The 21,559-nt window shown below is 33.6% G+C and overlaps 1 pseudogene; it reads right to left on the bottom strand.

The window, feature by feature from the left end:
• Positions 1-19,226, bottom strand: part of LOC127857289 (potassium voltage-gated channel subfamily KQT member 5-like) — a 54,931-nt pseudogene extending 35,705 nt beyond the window's left edge.
• Positions 19,227-21,559: the final 2,333 nt, after the last annotated feature.

The following is a 21,559-nucleotide window of genomic DNA, read 5'->3' on the forward strand; positions in this document are numbered from 1 at the left end:
TTTAGCTTATTGTTATTAAGCCTATTATATATGAAATATATACAGTGGAGCCGTCCTACTCACCCCGGCGTCGGCGTGAGCGTGAGCGTGCAAATATATAAGTTTGCGTACCATCCCAAATATGTGCCTTGACATATTGCTTAAATATTCTGCATACTTCTTTATTAACATGACCTCAACCCATAAACAAGAGCAGACAGCTGTATCAAGCATTTTGTAAGAATTATGGCCCTTTGTTCACTTAGAATAAGCATATAAATGATGTTAAAGTTTGCGTACCCCCCCCCCCCAATATTTCCTATGCCCCTTGACATATTGCTTTAATATTTTGCATACTTCTTTACCAACATGACCCCAACCTTTAAACAAGAGAAAACAACTGTATCAAGCATTTTGCATGAATTATGGCTCTTTTTTCACATAGAATATGCATATTATTAATGTTAAAGTTTGCGTACCACCCCGAATATTTTCCATGTCCCTTGACATATTGCTTTAATATGTTGCATACATCTTAAACCAACATGACCCCAAACTTAAAACAAGAGCAGACAACTGTATCAATCCTTTTGTCAGAATTATGGCCATTTTTTCACTTAGAATATGCATATTATTGATAAATCTATATAAAAGTTTGCGTACCACCTCGCTTTCATATTTTGCAAACTTCTTTACCAACATGACCCCAATCTATAAACAAGAGCAGACAACTGTATCAAGCATTTTGAAAGAATTATGGCCCTTTTTCCATTTAGAATATGCATTTTATTGATCAATCTATGTTAAAGTTTGCGTACCACATCAAATATGTTCAATATCCCTTGACATATTGCTTTCATATTTTGCAAACTTTTTTATCAACATGGCCCTATTCTATAAACTAGAGCAGACAACTGTATCAAGCATTTTGTAAGAATTATGGCCCTTTTTTGTCTTAGCAACTGAATTTTTTCTTAAATGTTGTGTTTAGATCCACTTGACTTCTAAAGTATCAAAACTATTGCTTTCAAACTTCAAATATTTTTAACTACCATGAGGGTACTGTACCTGGCAAGTTAAATTGTACCTTGACCTTTGAATGACCTTGACTCTCAAGGTCACAAGAATAAATTTCAGTTAAATTGCCATAACTTCTTTATGTATGATAAGATTGTATTCATAATTTGACAATACAACACTTACCTGAATACCACAATGGACTCAACCCAAACAAAACAATACCCCACGCCCTAGCTCAGTCTCCTGCACCCCCACCCCCCCAAAAAAAAATGTTTTTTTCCTTTTATATTTTTGAAAAATTGTCTAATAAATGATCACACCCCACATTATACCCCCGCTCAACCCCCCTACCCAACCCAAAAATAATTTTTCTTTCTTTGAAAAACGGTTAAAAAAAATATTTATATTTGAAGGACCATCCAAACATTCCACCCAAGCTATTGCTATCCAACTTGGGAAAAGTTAGTTTGTTTTATGTTTTTACAAATGTTCAATAGATTGTTGAAAATATACCTGAACTATTACCTTGACGTTATTGAATAATTTGAACAATTTCCCCATGATGGCTTATGTTATACTGTCAAGCACTCGAATAGTCGAGCGCGATGCCCTCTGACAGCTCTTGTTTTCTTTATTTTTCATTCAAGCATACATTGTAGATGATTTCTATCTTCGAAGATTGTAATTTACTTTTGTCATGTTTTTATGCCCCCTTGCGAAGAAAAGAGGGCATATAGTGATCGTCCGTCTTTCCGTCTTTCCGACGCACTTTGCGTTTAGGTTTCGAAAAATGCTCATAATTTCTATGTTCCTTGAAATAAAGCCTTCATATTTGTTATGCATGTGTATATGGACAATGCCTTTCCATACGCACAAAAGTGTTGACCCCTGTTGACTTGACCTTGAACTAAGGGTCTAAAAATCTGCGTTAAGGTTTCGAAAAATGCTCATAACTTCTATGAGATATAACCTTTATATTTGGTATGCATTTTTATATGGACAAGGCCTTTCCATACGCACAAACATTTAGACCCCTGTGACATTGACCTTGAACTGAGGGTCCGAGTTTAGGTCTCGAAATCTGCGTTTAGGTTTCGGTAAATGCTATAACTTTTATCAAAGCGTTTATAGGGGACATATGTCATCCTATGATGACAGCTCTCGTTTGACAAATTATTTTAAAAAAGACTCGTGACTAGAGATTGCAATTTTTCTCGTTTTCGAAGGATGATGCCATCACTTGTTTGTTAATGTGTATGCCCCCCCCCCTTCGAATCGAAGAAGAGGGGGTATATTGTTTTGCTAATGTCGGTCGGTCCGTCGGTCGGTCCATAGGTCGGTCCGTCCACCAAATGGTTTCCGGCTGATAACTCAAGAACGCTTAGGCCTAGGATCATGAAACTTCATAGGTACATTGATCATGCGTGCAGATGACCCCTATTGATTTTCAGGTCACTTGGCCAATGGTCAAGGTCACAGTGACTCGAAATAGTAAAATGGTTTCCGGATGATAACTCAATAATGCTTACGCTTAGGATCATAAAACTTCGAAGGTACATTGATCATGACTGGTAGATGATCCCTATTGATTTTCAGGTCACTAGGTCAAAGGTCAATGTCACAGTGACTCGAAACAGTAAAATGGTTTCCGGATGATAACTCAAGAATGCCTGCGCCTAGGATCATGAAACTTCATAGAAACATTGATCATGACTGGCAGATGATCCCAATTGAATTTCTGGTCACTAGGTCAAAGGTCAATGTCACTGTGACTCGAAACAGTAAAATGGTTTCCAGATGATAACTCAAGAATGCTTAGGCCTAGAATCATGACACTTCATAGGTACATTAATAATGACTGGCAGATGACCCCATTTGATTTTCAGGTCACTAGGTCAAAGGTCAAGGTCACAGTGACTTGAAATATTAAAATGGTTTCCGGATGATAACTCAAAAATGCTTACGCCCAGGATCATGAAACTTAATAGGTACATTGATAATGACTGGCAGATGAACCCTTTTAATTTTTAGGTCAATAAGTAAAAGGTCAAGGTCACAGTGACAAAAAACGTATTCACACAATGGCTGCCACTACAACTGACAGCCCATATAGGGGGGCATGCATGTTTTACAAACAGCCCTTGTTTCTTTATTCCTTTGGTCACATGTTATAAACTATCATATTTGTATATATTATGCATTTATTAATTAATAAATACTTAAAAAGTGTTGTTTGTTCAATATTCGGATGAATGAGAGTGAATTTTGTAAATTAAAGGTCCACACAAAAATGGAGGAAACAAATTTGGGGGCTTAAAAACTGAAAATGTCAAGAAAAAAATATTGTACGGTGAATTGTATTTAAACTTTAATGATCAATGCAGAATATAACAATACTTAGAAAAATGCGAAGAAAGAAGAGAAAATCAACATGTCAACACCCTCAATCTGCGCAGAAAGCGTTAACTTGTTCATACAATTTTCTTTTCTTTCATTTTAATGAAAGCCGTTAGAGTCCCGGTAAAGCTACGTTACATAAGAAAACCGGCGCTCTGTCGGAATGCCACCGGCATTCACCTGGGCTCCGCCGGAGCATTACCGGAGACGACCGGGGTGAAACTGGGGCGTTGTTGTAGCCGATGCTGATGCCGGTATAGACACGGTAAGCGCCGGCGGTGTTACGGTATACCGGGCTCTGCCGGGACGCTGCCGGCTTTCACCGGGGCACTACCGGCGACAACCGGGGCTATGCCGGGATGCTGCCGGCTTTCACCGGGGATCTACCGGCGACAACCGGGGTTTGACCGGGATAAACCGTAGCCAGTCCGGGTTGACCGGGACTCTGCCGGGCTGTTGACCGGCTTCAACCGGGGCGGCACCGGCAAATAGTGTGACTGCGTTAAAAAATGTCTACGCTACGAATCATCCGGTCCTCGCCGGTCGACCGGCGTTAGCAATCCGGGATGGACCGGGGCTCTACCGGCAAAAGTGAGACTTGGGTTTAAGTGGATTTTCTTTTTTGTATACACATTACAAAGGAAGTATGAGGGTTTTCCTGATCTGCTAATCATGTAATAAAAAACTATTTTGGGCTATTGAAAGGTATTTATTTGACGCCAACAATAACAGTTTTTTGCGGCCATGTTGTTGTTGTATATCTTCACCGCCTATGTAGACGAGCCTCTACCAGATCTGTAGAGTTAAACAAAAGGTTATCGTTCCCACAACCAGTATCGGGTTGTCCTCCACCGTCTATGTACACTGTAGTATATACACAACTATTGTCTTTTCTTGTAGTCTCTGAGCTTCTGAACTCAACCGCTAGGATCAATTCGTATAAATTCGGACAAAGAGAGAATTTCGGACAAAACATCCTTAATGCATTTTACGTCACACTAAACCTAGCTTTGATTATACCTCTGCACAATGACGTTTAACACACTGACAATTTACAGCATTTACCTTTAGTACAAATTAACTGCACTCGGAAAAGCCTGTTTTAATGCATGTGCGTTAAGTGTCGCCAAGTATCGATCTGTGCAGTCAAAACAAGCTGATCATGTACGTCGATTTCCGCCTACACTTTTTTTCGTTCAAAAGAGACATCATTGAAATAAAAAAAAAATCCTTAACCGCGGAATGTGTCTTCCTGCTAAGCCTTTGCTGACTGCATATGGAAGATACTCTGGAATACTACGTGATAATCTTTCTTATTTTAATGTTTTACATCTAATTTAGTACTCTATAGATGCGTTATTTTCTATTACACGAATTATAGGCACATGATTGAAACTTATACAAGTTCAATGAAATGAAAATGGGTTTGCCTTACAGGTATTGTTATGCATTTCGGCATAAAATATCAAGTACGGTATTTTATCCCATCATCAGACGTGCATTGTCGAAATAAACCACTGTTGAATAAATTTTCCTGTATTTCGGCAGTGCTGAAATATAGTTGTCACGCGCGGCGGAGATTGGTCATATTAATCGGAATCAACTATAAAGTAATCATTTTTAGTAAAATCGAATCAGATTCAACAAAACAAACAATTTGATACCAAGATGTAATATGTTTTTAAAACATAATGCAACCCAAAAAGCAAAAAAACATTATTTACAAATATTAAGTGCGCGTACTCGTGACGTCACTATTAACACGTCGTACGACACAATGCATGTTCTTTCAAGCTCAAGCTGCAGTTGTTAAGAGTTTATTGGTCATTATTTCTTAAAAATCGGGGACGTAGAGGTATGATTAACAGAAAAACAGGTTAGTTACTGATCTTTTTGTTATGTATTAGGCTCGGCACGATTAAAATAATGAAACAATGTTTGCTTAAAATAACTTTGGAATTGTCCGTGTAGATCTAGTTCGATTTTCCTATTCTATTTTTTTTAAATAATGTACGACTAAGAAAATTGATGGGATAAATCGAATACTAGGTCGGTGCCGAATAAAGTAAAGTTCATTTTCTCGCTTAGAAAATCTGAACCACTCGCCAAGGCTCGTGGTTTAGAGTTTGTAAGCCTCGCAAAATAAACTGTGCTTTTATCGGCACCGACCTGGTATTCTCTATTTGTTTGTTTTCAATGCGTATAGTCAAGTTTAATTACTGAGAAAAACTATAAAATAATTTCACCTAAGCACCTTTTTTAAAAATAAAAAAAGAAACAAGTTCCACTTATAATTTGGCGTGACAACTCATGTTGAGTATTGTTGCTTCGTCTTACGTAATTGTGACATAAGTTCATTGATTGCAAACTTAAAACTGGCGAATAAACACCTTTTGCAGTTTAGCCGATAACGCATGTCTACTTGGATTTAAGGGACATATATATGTGTAATGTATTAAAGACACTACGTAAACAACACCTATTTCATTTTGTATTTATATCTTGTAATAAATTGGAGGAATCGTTCAGAAAACAGAACTACAACCCTATGATTAAGTAAATTACCAGTTTAAACACGTTTAAATCGCTATCGCTAAATAGCTATCTTGTTAGCTTTTAAGTATCTCACTTTTTTAGGTCTTATTAGCGGAAATGAAAGATCCTGATCAGACCTTGGGAATGGGACGTCTAGAAAGCCGGAATATTGCGCATTTTAGTTAAAATACCACTGAACCCGTCGAAACGCCTCGTTAAGAAAAACAAAACACGTCTATATCAGTTCAATTGCATACTTAGCTCCCGCATTAAGTCTGCATTTAAGGGATGATAGTATCTTAGGTAACTCTCGCAGAGAAATTGTAATATAGACACGTGTTTAGTATACCATCCAAATATTTATGTTGGTATTTAATGTTGTATTTTTACGCGCGCGCACAAAAAAACACTTTATCAAGACATAAGAACAATATTTAAGTTTCCAGCAAAGTGCGAATGCAACATCTAATAAAATGATCACACTAATACCGTGAGAATATATATATTCAAACTCGAACGAGAAACGTTAACAATAAAATGATTTTCACACAAAATATGATTGATGTATCAAACACACAATAATAATAACAGAAAACAGCATTACCTTAAGTAAAATGGTTACATCTATACCGATGCTAACACTATTCATAGCAATAACATAATTTGTGTTGTTTGTACCAGTGTGACAATCTTAACGTTGTTTAAACAGGGAACTATGATGGTACGGTTGTATTTAAATTCATCTAATTTATAGACTCTTCTCACTTCTTAACAACATATTTGTTGCAGCCGAAATACCTTCTCAATAAATATACTTAAACATCCGTTACATCAGAGACAAGTGAATTTACCATTCCCAAAGGTACCAAAACCCTATGATCTGATGGTTCATTTAGTATTGGACAAGCTCGGGTTAAACAATATTTCTCATTTTTGATATCTTCTTCATGATCGATGTCGATTTTGCACTCAGTTTTTATGTGGTCGAAGCCTGACACTGCTGTCGTCACCGCGTTTTGTGAGCAACAATTTTGAACATTCGCAGAGGTATGCATATCATTTAAAACCGTGTGAGAGTCGTGAAACACCTCCTCATCATTACTCGTGTTGTTAGCATTTTCTTCATGTAAGTCAAACATACAACGACCGGTCTCGTTTACAAGTTCAACCATTGGATCGTGTGTTACCTCTTCGGCAATATCTTCATTCGACACATCGGTATTGCATCCACGTTCGCAATAAAAGTTTGGATTCCGCCTGCTCGTTAGCAACCGGTTTAGGAAGTGGAGCGGAGTTCAATCGATACGTTACACGCTTACGAATTCGAGAACTTAAATCCGAATGATTTCTCAACATCATTTTCTTGGGATGTTTATCAATTATAGGGGATGATGGTTCACTGGTATATTGCTTGTCGATTAGAATCGATCTGGGCTTCATAGAAGTGTGAGCATGCTTACCGTGTGCAGTGTTTTCAAAAGTCCGCGATTGAATTAAAACTTTTCTGTCTTTCTTATACATGTCTATAAGTAGATCTAGCTTTGATTCAATGTCCTCCACCTGAAATGTGTCACAAAATAATATGTATTGTATACACAAGTACACATCATATGTTCAATGATTTATATATATGTCGAAACATCGAAACAAAAAATATGATTGTATCACGGATATGATACCTCTTACACATCACGACAATGTTTACTCTTAAAGATCATGGAAACGTTTCTCCTAACTAGCATGGCTATGTTTGTTCTGCATTATTATGGTTGCATTATGTCGTAGTGATTAGGTTGGAAAAACGCTATCGCTCAAACACAACACTTCCCTTCTAAACCAAACTTTTAATGTGGTTGAAGTATCAGATAATCTTTAGGATCTCAAATGTTAAGCCTGACCGTAAAAGAAATCGTAGATATTATGCAGAAGTTATTTCGACCGATAAGAGTGATATATATAAAGTTCAAAAGTTGCATGTATATACACGTAAATTACAAAATATACAGTTTTAAAATACAATACAATTCTTAGATGCACACTGTTGTTCAAAACATTATCGTGTGTAGGTTGTAGTATTGCATAAACAATGATATCTCTATAAGAATTAAATTTACTGATATTAAGTCGATTAATGTTTAAAGAGTAACTATATTTCATTATTTTGAATAATACGTATGAACGAAACGTAACTTAAGCATAATGATACCAGTTATGATATATTTTATAACCAAAACAATCATTCAACGGATAAATAAAAATCGGTTATTTTGCAATAGATGTTGGTGTAGCGATTTGATGTGTTGAAAACCCCTTCCAGAAGAAATGCATTATTATATTTCTGGCGTAAATACATATTCGTAAATATGTGTAGTTTGTACGGTGGAATAGGTCGTTACATTCTAAATGTTCACATTTGTGATCCCCTTTAACGTAATATTTATAAAATATATTGTTCATCAAAAGCGGTAATTTATGTGTCCTTTATACTTACTTCTTTTTTAATCAACCATTCCTTCAGTTGTCCATGTATATTACTTTCAGATCAATTTTATTAATAGGCATACATAAAAATGAGAAAGATGTTACACACAATGTTTGACAAGTATGAAATGGAAAGTCGAATATAATGTATTATTCAAAGTAAGGAAAAATGAAATCATGATATTCAACATTAAATCCTAGAGAAATTACACATTTGCATAAACCTATTTTAGAGTCTACTTTCGTGTTGTAACCGTGTATATAAAATTAATTCATTCTTTGATTAACAATGCCAGAGGTCCTTATATGTCGCGTGAAAGTAACACTTGCTACGGTCTTAATTCGTTTCCTAACACTTCAGGTAAAATATATCTCCGCATTTTTTATAACAAGTGATGCTATATGTACACATTGTGTCACAATTAAAACGTAAGATTAATTATATAATATATGTATTTTTGCTTATTTTTGTTGTTTAAATATTTAATAACTATTGACCAGTTATCATATATAATAATTTTGTCAAAATAATTGAATATGTTGCTTAATAAGGTGGGATAAAGACAGGCGCAAATCTAAGAACGGGTCATTGATGTTAAGTATGCTCTTTATCACGATGCTTTCTTATTCCCAAAATATGTTAATCGACAAGATATTTCAAACAAACTAATATAACCAAGACCCCTGTTTAAGACAGGAGTCATGAATCTTTAATTAACAACCTCGTATGATCCCACAAGATGTCTGGCGGATAGTGATCCACATCTAAAACCGAATGTGAATAATAATATATACACGAAACACTGGACGCACGTTGGTCATTATTCTACAGCTACATTATCTTATTGAATGAGGACCCAGTGGTAATGAAAAATTGTGATTTACATGTCTTACTTGCTTAGCATTGTAAGTCACGGCAAACTCACTTTACAATGATCCAAATTTAAAGGTTTCGAAGGTTAACAGCCTACGAGGTCATAAATAACATTTTATTGGCTTCAATGATGTTGTGTTATTTACCACTCCCCACCACAATGTATCTGCGTACGTTCCGAAGCGATTTTTGTTGTAATCTTTCTCGGCAAGGTACACCAAATATGAGAAGAAAAGCAAGCCTAGAAAACCTATGTAAACTGGTGTCAACAACTCCTGAAATAGATTCAATAAGGACGTTGTGAGATGTGTCCTCTGATTTATGTAACATAAACAATATATACTCAGTTATTTTAAATGCCATTTAGAAAAAAATATATGATAGGGTCATGATATAAATAGACACACATTAACCTGAAGTGCTCCTGCTCATATAAAACGCGGAACCTCTTTGGTACTATCATTTAATGAGTCTCGTTAAGGCCAAACTGGACTGAATGGATAGGCGTAAAGTATTAAAGCGCAAATTTCAAAGACTAATCAGGAAGGATATTTTCCACCTTAACTGGATTTTTATTTAGATAGTTTTATTCAAATAAACGATTCCATAAAATCAGAAAGAATCGTCCTTGATTGGCCAGTACGGACGTTAAAGGCTAATCAAGGACGACACTTGACGCACATTCATGTAGCCATGTTGTTCCAGAATGAGGCACATACTTTTAGAAATGGAACGCATCTACTGATTAGAAACATATCATGATGATATATATTATGATGATATTAAAATAAAACTGCAGAAAACGTCTGAAATTGTAATGGCATAAAAATGGTATCAGCTCAATCAGACAATATATTCTGCTTGTGTATTGAAGCTTTATAGTAATTTGGATTTCGCAGTATTTATTTTCAGTTTTGTCCGGTAACATGTACACGCATACACATTTTTCTGTTATTTCAGTTTATAATATATGTACATACGCTCTGACATTTTCTATATACACATATGGACAATGTTCAGCAAGTTTGGCTATATATTTCCATGGTATTGTACAACATAACATGTAAATAAACGATGATTCCGAGAAAGTGTGTTGTGACTTGTGAATTCAATTGCTGTGTTATAGCTTAAATATGCAATAAATATCAGGTTAACATATTCAAAATTAATTGACATATGCTAGGCGCTTAATTTTGCATAAAACGTTTGAAGTCCACTACAATAAACCTTAACTATTTGCTCGTTAAATAATTTTCATTTATGTTCAAATGTACGACAAAACTATTCCAAAGGACAATAATGAAAATAAAGCGTTTACCGCTGCAAGTGACTTACCCATAGAAGAGTACCCAGAAGGTTCTAGAAATGTATAAACTACATATAGAAAGTTCAAATTCGGAACTCAGAAAACTATTTCACTAATACACGTGTAAACGTTAAGTGTATTGACCTACGATGGGCCCACACAACGGAACCCAACAGCTTCCAGGTTCCGGCTCGCCTATCCATGCGCACGAGACGTAGACTTTGAAAGAACATTAGTCCTCTTAGTGTTGAAGCTGCGAACATCTCGCTTGAGCTTCCTACCAGTATAACCATCACCGTGGAGACGTTGATAATACCGTCTGCAAAGTCAGAAAAAGATATGATCGAAGAAGACGTTTGCATATAGACATTCTAAGTAAATTACTGCTGCTGTTGTGTTCATCTTATTAACATGCTCCAATGACTTCGGGTGAACAATAATCTCTTTGTATGGATATTTATTTGAAATGCTGAAAAGCAACGTGTATGTTGTTTCAAATTACAAAATTATATATCATCGGTCAGATAATTGTTATTCGTTTATCCCTTTGCAAAACACTTTTATTTTGTTCTAAATTGAAGAACAATGAAATAATGTGCAGCTTTCTTCTCTATAGTTAATTGCTGAAACCCATCTGTCAAGCATTACATATATATAACTATTGTTTGTTTTAACAAATAAACAAACCAATGTATATGTAACTTAAAGTATTACTTTTCAAAACATAGAAATGCTTTGTTGAACTCTCGATTAATATGAAATGTAATCTCTAGGTAATAATCTGTTTTTGATTAATCACACTTATTAGGGATTAATAGAACTCGAAAAAGTAAATCGTATGATATATTATAGGCAATTGACCGTCATTGGTAGATCATATATTTTTTCTCCATCGATGGATAAACTATAAACACATTTACGTTAAGTATGGACCTTTGACAATTTTTCCCCAGCAGCTACTTATCTGCTTGGATGTAAGTGGTAACATTTGATATCATTTCACACTAAAATATTCGCTGACCAAGTACATTCCACGTACACACAGACACAACACCCAGCTGTAGAAACCTTAATATAAGAAAATCAATTAACCATGTAGTTATTTTTTGAAATAATGACGTTGTAATTAAAGTGAAATTATCTACGACACCATACAGTTTCTTATCAAATTCCATATCACCATTATTGTGCAAACCCAGAATCATCAATGTTTTTGTATAATTTAATACTATTATATTTTGAAATGTCAAACATTGACAATATTCAACAATCTATTAAGTCGATGATTTTTTTTCAACTACATATTTTTGGATTCAGAGAACAAAATATTGTCTCATAACGCTTCTGAACTTCAATCACGAGAACACAACGCGATCATACAATTAGCCGTTAACGATTTTAGGAGGTTTTGTTCCCAAAAATGCATTATTCATTTACGTTTGAATTTCATTGAATCCATCTGAAGAGAAAGTTTGACATTGCTAACTGAATTTGTATTAGTTCCGAAAGCAATTATATCGAGGAAATCAGAGCGCTAGCAAATATGAAACACACTTGTTAAAATGCTGTGTTTTGGTGGGTATATAAATACTTTGTATGACTACATTTATAGTTTTATATCTAGTTGGTACCCCCATTTAACTTCCGGAAAATATTATTCATGATGCATTTGTTTATAACTTGATCTGCATTAATGCACTAACAAGATAAGTAAAAAAAAGATAATTATATAATAAAAGCGTATAGAACAAAATGTACATCTGTTGCCTTGCACGATGAGTAGTTTAAATAATTGCATTCATTCATGTGATCATTTACGAAGGACGGGCTTAGCGCGTACATATAATTAAGTATGCCTTATTCTCCGAGTATTTTGGTGGTTTGTTGTACTTCATTACCTCTGATCTGATCAAAAGTTCTGATTTCACAAACATTGGTTCTTTAACGGGTCAAATGCGATCAGTGCAAGACTGTAAGCAATATAAATATGCAGTCCTTGCCAAATACAACTGAACGAAAAAGGCTTGTGCACAAGCTTTCAATCTTATCTTAGCAAATCAAATCTGTGTCAGAAAATTATCTCCACAAAGTAGTTTCACGACCTAACAAAAGAACAATCTTGCCCAGCTTTTTCGTCAAAAGGGAGATATATAAAAGCAATCTGAAATATTGAATTACGATTGAATATGTTCCTCAAGTAATTGAAAAAGCTCCAACAAGACACGTGAAGAAACGTTGGTATTTTTTATGTTTGGAAAATGTTAAAAAGTCATTTATATTGTTTATTTTTCTTTTGTTGCATAGTTCGCTTTGAAAGAAACAATTTATACTACGAACTTTAAATAACGTTCAAAGTGTAAGTACGTACAAGGAATGATCAATGCCATTAAGTGAAGCTCCTTAATTTACGCGTTATTACATTTTTTGTTAATAAAAAGGATTTGAATAGTTATTAATCGTAATTTGTTTCAAATAGTTTATAAGGGTGAAAACAACTTTTTAACAACAACAACAGGACACATATAAGTTTGTTAAATTATTATTTAAATTATAAATCATTTGATATATTTGATTAGAAATATTGGCATGCATTAATGTGGTTAAATATGATAACCATCAATAAAATAATAAAACGTCTTTTTTTCGTGCTTAATAACGTTATGGTCGAACGACTTTTGTATTTTGGCGTTAACAGAATTCCGATATTTCGTTTCTCAGGCCGGTCACATCCTTATAGTGGCATCATACGATAACACTATTACCTACACATTTCCTGCATGAACATCTTTAAGGTGATTGTATTGGTATTTACGGTTGCTCTTTAGTCGGTTCAGTCAGACAGGGACTTGACGTTGTATTCATTTAACTTTTAAAAAGGCGAGCGCTTGTCTTATTTATTACGGTATACTCCCAATTTATTTCAGGTTTAGGAATCTTGCCTATCGTGCATAGTTGAAAAATTTTAGTTACTTGAAACTGTGTATAAAATTGTCCGTTCTTAGGCGGTGGTTCCAACAGTTTTTACGTTTACAGCTGTGTTGATGTATTGCTCTGATTGTAAAAATGGTATAGATCTCAGTTATCAAGAAAGGGGAACATACTTATTTTTTGCCTGATTATGTTTCTAAACGTTTGTTATACCGTTATATGTTTTTTACATTTTACAAAATTACATTATACCAGCATATTCTTTAACACAAAGAGGACGTTGAGCAAATTTCAGCCGCCCGTTTAAGCCCTGATATCTGGAGCGACATCCGGAAGCCCAGATTCGTGTTACATACTCCGCCGTCAGCCAGACAAGAAGTATTGGTTCCTGAAATATAAAATACACATGAATAAGCATGAGAGTGTCAAATGTTTAGTAAAGTGAATATTAATTTAGACTTATGACTACACACTTACAGATCTTCCAACTTTACATCCTGTTTCAAAATAAGCGGACTCAAATTTGTCTCTTAAGACCACAGGCTCTCTGTTTAATCGAGTTTATAATGCATAGGTTATAAAAACTATGTAAAAAAAGTGAATAGATATATACGCCTGCTACCTTTAATTTCACTATGCAAACATGGATATATATCCTATTACGTAATTAATAAAAACAACACTATAACAACTATGTTTAGAATACCAGATTATTAAAGGAAATGGAATTATAGCTCAAATAATGATCACCTCTGACTTAACACTAATTTTGAAAACTATCACCACCGAAAACAATCTTACCATATATATCACAACCTGTGTCATTGTTGTTTCAAAAGTGTCGATTGTGGATAGAGTACTGAGTATTATTGCTCCGATGCAAACAGCACATCTGAAATTTAAACACGTACAAATGACACATCGTTTTCATGCTTAGTGATGAATGCATAAAGAATATCAGGGATGACAACCAGATCATTTCAATTAAAGTTGGTATGTTTGGTACGAATAACGTTGAAGAAAAGTAAAAAATAAATTTCATGTATACAGTTTATTAAATTAAAGCCTTAATGGTGTAAATTTTTCTTTCGGAGCAATAGCATTTCGGTAGATAGTGTTAATGTAAAGCCATTTAGTAAGTGAAATGTAATTCAATTTTATAAACGGTCTCGTGAAAAGCATTTGTGAACGCAATTCTGAGATGCTATCTTGTACATACAATATAGCATATTTGTTTCGATTTGTTTATGGGTTTGAACACATTATGCTTTTTATAGAGTTTTAAGTATTTCGTTATCTAAATCTTAAAACATAAATGAATCAAATAATGGATACCTTTACACATGTAAACAAATGTTCACAGTAGAAAATGGTTAATTAATCTTGTTTATTTAATATTCATGTTGCAAACACTTGAACTCAAAATCGAAACATATCAAATCTTTGGCATATTGCGAAACAATATATTTTGATCATAGTGTCTTCACTTCCGATGTATGTATTGTAGAAACATTTTAAAATGCCTTATTAAAATGTACAATTAAGACGAAAACGAATGACAGTTTTGAGGCGACATAACATAAGAAAGTGCTTGAAGCAAAGCATACGTGTTTATATTTATTCAATCTGTCATTCGACTGAAGACATGCACTGATTACTTAAGATTCGCAAAACAAATATCATGTCCTCAGACAGCAAGGAAAAGACAAAAGCTACGGGTCAATAATCTAATTTAATCACGATAATAGGATATATAATATATCAATCGGAAGGAACAAACGACATAATATTGCTGGTATTATGATTTGTTAGAGTGTTTGTGGTTTTGTTACCAGCTTAAAAAGCTGCTTTATCTCATATCCCAATAATACAATGCATTCCAGTGTCCGTTCCAATACGGAAATCACGGATTAAATAATTGGGATTTTAAATGCTATATTGCAATTGTAACTTTTTAAAGACTCAAACTAAATAAAGTGTATTTTCATCAAAATAATGGACATTAATACCTTGATAACACATCGGAAAATTAAATGATTATAAACAAATTTTAGTTGGGTAACGAAAAATATAGATGATTGCATATGTGTTTGGCTTCCAAATATTTTATCTTCGGAAAACGCGGGTTTCTATTTATTGATTATGCGAAATTAATTTTAATTTGCGGTTTCTAGAATATCTTGATACTGAATAACTAAACAGATCCGATAACGTCTATTTATTTGTAACTGATTCGCTAATCCATTCGGGAAAGTGTTCCTGTATTTCCAGTTTGTTTATATTTCATGAGACTCGTCAACATTGATAGTGAGTGTTATTTGTTTTCTTGACTGGTTTCAAGCGAGACAATTCTTCAGTGAGAAGAATCAGTTAGAAGACAATGTATTTCTGTTTAAACGTAGTTCTCCGTAGCATATTGGCCATAAACAAATACATTCAATGACGAAAAACATTGACATTTAAGCCACAGCGTGTTGTAAGTCGTTACGTTTACTTGATATTTTGAAGAATACGACGAGATACATAATATTTATTATAGAAAATGGATAACAAAAAGAGATGGTCACACAATTTGGTAAATAAAATAACCTAATATTCACGTATAACGGTAGTGAAATGCACGTTAAAGATCGATATACAATCTCTCATTAGATAACAATTCTTGTTGTAATCCTTGTTATGCCATCGGAATTGTTCTTAATATTATATCATTGATATTTGCAGTGATATCAAATGCGTACAAATAGGATTGATAGATCACAAAAAATAAGCCTTGTGTTTGTAGGGTATGTTTCCAATCATAACATGATTATCTAATTCAAGGAAATATAAACTTCTTACATTCAAGACACGTGTTTCTTGAGTTTCTTGCAAAATGTAATTCTTACAAAACCGAAGTACACAATATTGTGCTCATGTGTGGCACGCTGTTTTAGAATGCACCACGTCCCAGTTTGTACAAGTTTCGGAAGTTTCATACTTGCAGACTTTACAATAAAGGCATGGCTTAATATTACGAATCTGGTACGTATTCTTTACAATAAGTACATTCGTAGCAAATACATTTCAAGTGAAAGAAAACGTAAGCGCATACAATGTGCTTTAACGATGCAAATACCAACAACAAAATGTATCAATCCGCAGGAATAGAAAAAACACTATGTTTAAAAAACATCGCAAATGAAAAGTATTATTTTAGGAATTAAATCTTATAGTGCATTAGATATTCGTACATAGGTGACCACAATTTAGTTTAAAGCTGAATAAAAGCAATCTATGGATAGTTGTGTATATATCATTTTGATACGTCTTTAACCGGTTTATGCACTTTCTGGTGTATTAAAATGATTCGAAAATGAACAACAACGTAAAATAAATATACTGGGTCTTAGTTCAACTGCCTGTAGAAGGAATGCACTAATAGCATACCAAGCACACTCCAAAACATATGGACTGCTGCAGCTGTTTTGAAGCCAATATCAAAATGTTTTTAATAAAAACATGTACATGTAATATTTTCTTTTTATTTTATCATTTGCCGATTATATTCCTGCTTAAGACGCTTTTTCGCGAGAAAAGTTTACTTGATAAGACTAATGTATAGATAAGCTTCATACAGCTTCAGCGATGTTTTAACTAATAAGAAATCATACCTGTCCCAGCATAATTGGAAATAAATTAGCGCAAAACGCTCAAGAATGTGTGTCATAAAATCTAAAGATTCGGATGTTTTTAAGTTTTAATTTATTAGTACTTTATAACATAAACCGATTTAACGTCTTTCATACGCCTCGAGGAGTTCTGAAACGTATTTTAAATCAATATAAACGTAGTACTCATAAACACATAAAACATTGGTTTCGTCTGCAGTTATAAGTTGCTCCACAGAAATATTCTTATCATCTCTTATTAAACGGGGCATTTTCACTTTTCGGTAAATTGACAAAATTAAAACAAAAAAGTTTCAGATTCGTAAATTTTCGTTGTAGTTCTGATATTTGTGAGAACACAGTAATACTGAACATTGACCATGCTCTAAAATATAAATTATTGCAAAGAAAGGACCAGTATTCTTGAAGACCTATATAGTAATACATATTGCTTGATATTGTTGAGTTATATTTATATATACTGTGTTTCTGAAGACCACATTTTAAAAAAGAAATGTTATTTCTTAATGTGTTATCTTCATGTAATAAAGGTGTTATTATCATTATTTTTTTATTTTTTTATATGACCTGTTTCGTAACCTCGTTTATGCTACTACAACGGGTATTTCTGGAAAACGTTCTTTGGTTCTCAACAGATAGCGGCGATCTTTTGTATTTACGGGTGCTAGCAACGCAATAGTAGAAGGTTAGTAGAAGGTTTAGCTTGTTTATATTCACAGTTCTCAATACATAGACAGTTGGATATGAGTTCATGAATTAATACAGGCATACTAGAAATCAGAAAAAAATCATCGTAGTCCGCCAATTTTTTTACACATTTTCAAAGAATAAAAGTGCTTTATGCCCCACTTCCTGCTGAGAATATGTTTTAATTTCTATTTATAATTAACCGATGAAATGTTACATATCCTTAAACCAGGGCCTTATGAATTCAGTTATGTAAACATTTGACCTCTCACAGAACAGAAAACAAAGGAAATAGAAATTAGGTGTGAGGTCACTATCAACAAAAGAACAGAATTGTTTTACGAACCAAATTTGTTTTAGTTTCTTAGAAGGTTTTTTCACGTAAAACGGGCTAAGAAAAATTCACTAAAAACGGTGTCAGCAATATTCTTGGAAGAAAACGTTAGAAAAACGTTTCCATAAAAAAATTGTAAGAATTACCATATACTAAATTAAATAGATATTTCGTCTGATTTTTGATCAGGTAAGGCTTTATAATGGTCAACCGATCGATGTGGGTTTTCGAAATGTCGTATATACTGCGTTGCACCTATGCTAAAAACTTCAACAACCTACCGCATTGAAATAGATAGTGATATAGCTAATGCTGATAATATTGTATAAAGAACGCATCAATACATTGCGCTTTTGATGTAATTCCGAATGCGCGGGCTCTCTGTAAATCTAGAGATCCGAAATTAAATATCAAAGTTTTCTTGGTTTGTTCTCGTGTTTCTTATCAGCCACTATTGCTTTCTGCAACTTAATACAATTTATAAAGGCATTGACGTGTTAGCAAATAAGTCAATGTTATTGACTCTTACTTATCAGATATATCCTATTGATTATTTCTCAATACACATAATTATACTGAATAAATTATGAAACAACGAAATTCGAGTTAAAATAAAGAATTAATACAGCATGTTCAATAAAAAAAAATGTTATCAGTAAAATAAGCATACAATGTTAATTATTCCTCCAAAACATAAAAACAAAACATGAAATTCCGTTTTAATAATATATTTTGGTAATATAAAATATAAGAAAGTAATTATAAAAGCCATTTAAAAATGGGATAGAATTTGTTTGGATCTTAATTGTTTAACTGATGTGTAGCCTCATATATATCCATTACTCTCATAATATCGGTTCTTCTCATAGTATCGTGCATTAAAGGAAAAACCTTTAAGAAGTGCCGGAAAGTTAATGTTTTTTTTTCTTATTTTTTTAGAAGTTGTAATTCATTTGATGGTTATCAATGACTATAACGACGATCATGTTTCTGGTTGGGTTGTATATACCTCATATTATACACAATGATGTGAGAACGTTGATATGAATATGATCTATTATCTCCCTTTGTAACCTATTATGTCCCTTGAAGTATAAAAAAGTTCCGTTTAATAACAAAAACATTCGCTGCTTTCACAATTGATTAACGATATTTTTCAGTTTAATTAAATACTTATTTTCAATATTGTATATTAAAAATATAATTATTCTTTATAGATACGCATATTGCTCAACACGGGTTTATGAAGTTTCATAGGATGTCGCGAGCGTTCGAATTTCGGACGCAATGCAAGTACTTTTAAGAACTCTCCTACAAGAGTTAATAAACGCCCATGTGATAAGACTTTGTTATAGAGAATCACACGTACTATCTCATCGTTTTGTAATATATCAGGCGAGGCTAAGACTAATATAACGGTGAATCTTGCCGAGCCGTTATTTTATTCGTGCCGAGCCTGATATATTGCAAAACGATTGGGCAGTAAACTATTATTCTGTTTATCATACCACACTTTCCTAAAAATCTACAAATTAATCCATTTTTTATATTTTAAATGTGTACGCTGATTTTGCTGATCCGGCTTTTACTCATTACATACATGTAGCAACGGCGTTCGAAAAGACGACGCAAATAATCGCTTATTTTAAACATCGTATAGAGGAAAAAAGTTGTTTAATCGAAGGACACACTTCACCGAATGGTTTGGAGACGCCATTTTGTAGATGTGTATTGAAATTGACATTTTGATGGTGGTGTCAATATTGACATTAGCGTGTTAAATCGTTTGTTAGATGGTCGCCTAGCGACCGTCAAAGGTGGTAAGTCTAAAATTCAGGTCTATACGCCTTAGCTACTAGGAGCCCAATACCCGCTTACTACGCGTATCCACGCGAGAAAGAGTTGTATAATTTATGCAAGAGGTTGGAGTTGTCCAATTATATGCATTCACAAATGGAAACATGATATTAATATCGTGTTAAATGCAATAGTTTCGAACGGTGCTTTTATAGAAAAGAATCAATAAACAATGATCGTAATGTACGTTTCGCGGAGGAGATTGTTTATGAATGAATAAAATAGTCCACTTTCTGCAGCGTCTTCATTGACGTAGTATTTTTGCTCAGTCCATTCATAATATGAGGCTTTTAGATGCGCCTGTCGATAAACAAAGGAAAGTCCACGGGCGATAACAACGCAATAGGTTACGCTCTCACATACACCTCAATGACATAGTATAGGTCATTCGTAAATTAAGGCTATTAATAGATTTGGGAAAAATGTAACGCTTATTTATATTCTCAATTTATAAAACGTTGAACATAAGTTCAACAATAACTTCAGCGATACGATAGACAAAAACAAAAAAGTGTTTCATAATCGCTAAACCCGAATATAACAAACAATTTATAATAACAATAGCAATAATTTTTGCAACTGTTAAAACTATTCTTTATTTGATGTGTTTTTTAACTAATTCTTCGGAATTTTTATTGTATATGTTACTTATCCATGTTGTATCTGTTTTGATTTCAGTTTATATCAATGTATGTTAATATTTTGCGTTCTATAATAAAACTTATGAATTGGAAAAAAATGCTCCTCGATATAGTTTCTCAGCAATCATATAGAAGAGAGGAAGAAAACATGGAACGTAAACATGAACAAAATTAGATGTTTATGCATGTTATCTGTTTGTTTGAAAACACATTACTATTGAAAAGAAACAACTGATATACTGAATAGATTCGGTAAAACGACTCAAAGCCACGATGTATGGTTCTGACACAATAAAAATGTTTAATACTTGACATGTCATCCACTGACCTGTAATTAATTGCTAATTGCTTGGAGATATAAACCATTTCACAGGCATGCCAACATTCAAACTGATCTTAAAATTAATTACAAAACACGCATGTGTAAAACACAGTAACCTAAAATAATAACAATTCAAATCTAACTACACAAAAAAAGAATTATACGTAGATTGCATAACTTAATCGTTTAATATCGACCATAGCAATAAAGAAAATAACAAATGTACAAATTTAAAATGTAGGCATGTAACTGTATTGCTAGAAAACGAACGCTTCTGTGGAAAAAATAGCCATGATTATTTTTTATTATGTGATAATGACGGTTAATGTGATCTCAAGAGGTGACAAGTATAAGGTTATTGCTTTACAATTACAGTGTATGTTCACTGTAAGTACACTCTTGGGAAGACTGTTTGCAATATATCAACGTCATTTAACTGAAATTATTTTCGTACACACAAAAAATCATCTGGAAACACTCAAAATGAGTAAAATATACTTCTCTTAGCAAAATCATACATTTCCATA

Source organism: Dreissena polymorpha, chromosome 14 (genome assembly GCF_020536995.1).
Source record: "Dreissena polymorpha isolate Duluth1 chromosome 14, UMN_Dpol_1.0, whole genome shotgun sequence".
Lineage (NCBI taxonomy): Eukaryota > Metazoa > Mollusca > Bivalvia > Myida > Dreissenidae > Dreissena > Dreissena polymorpha.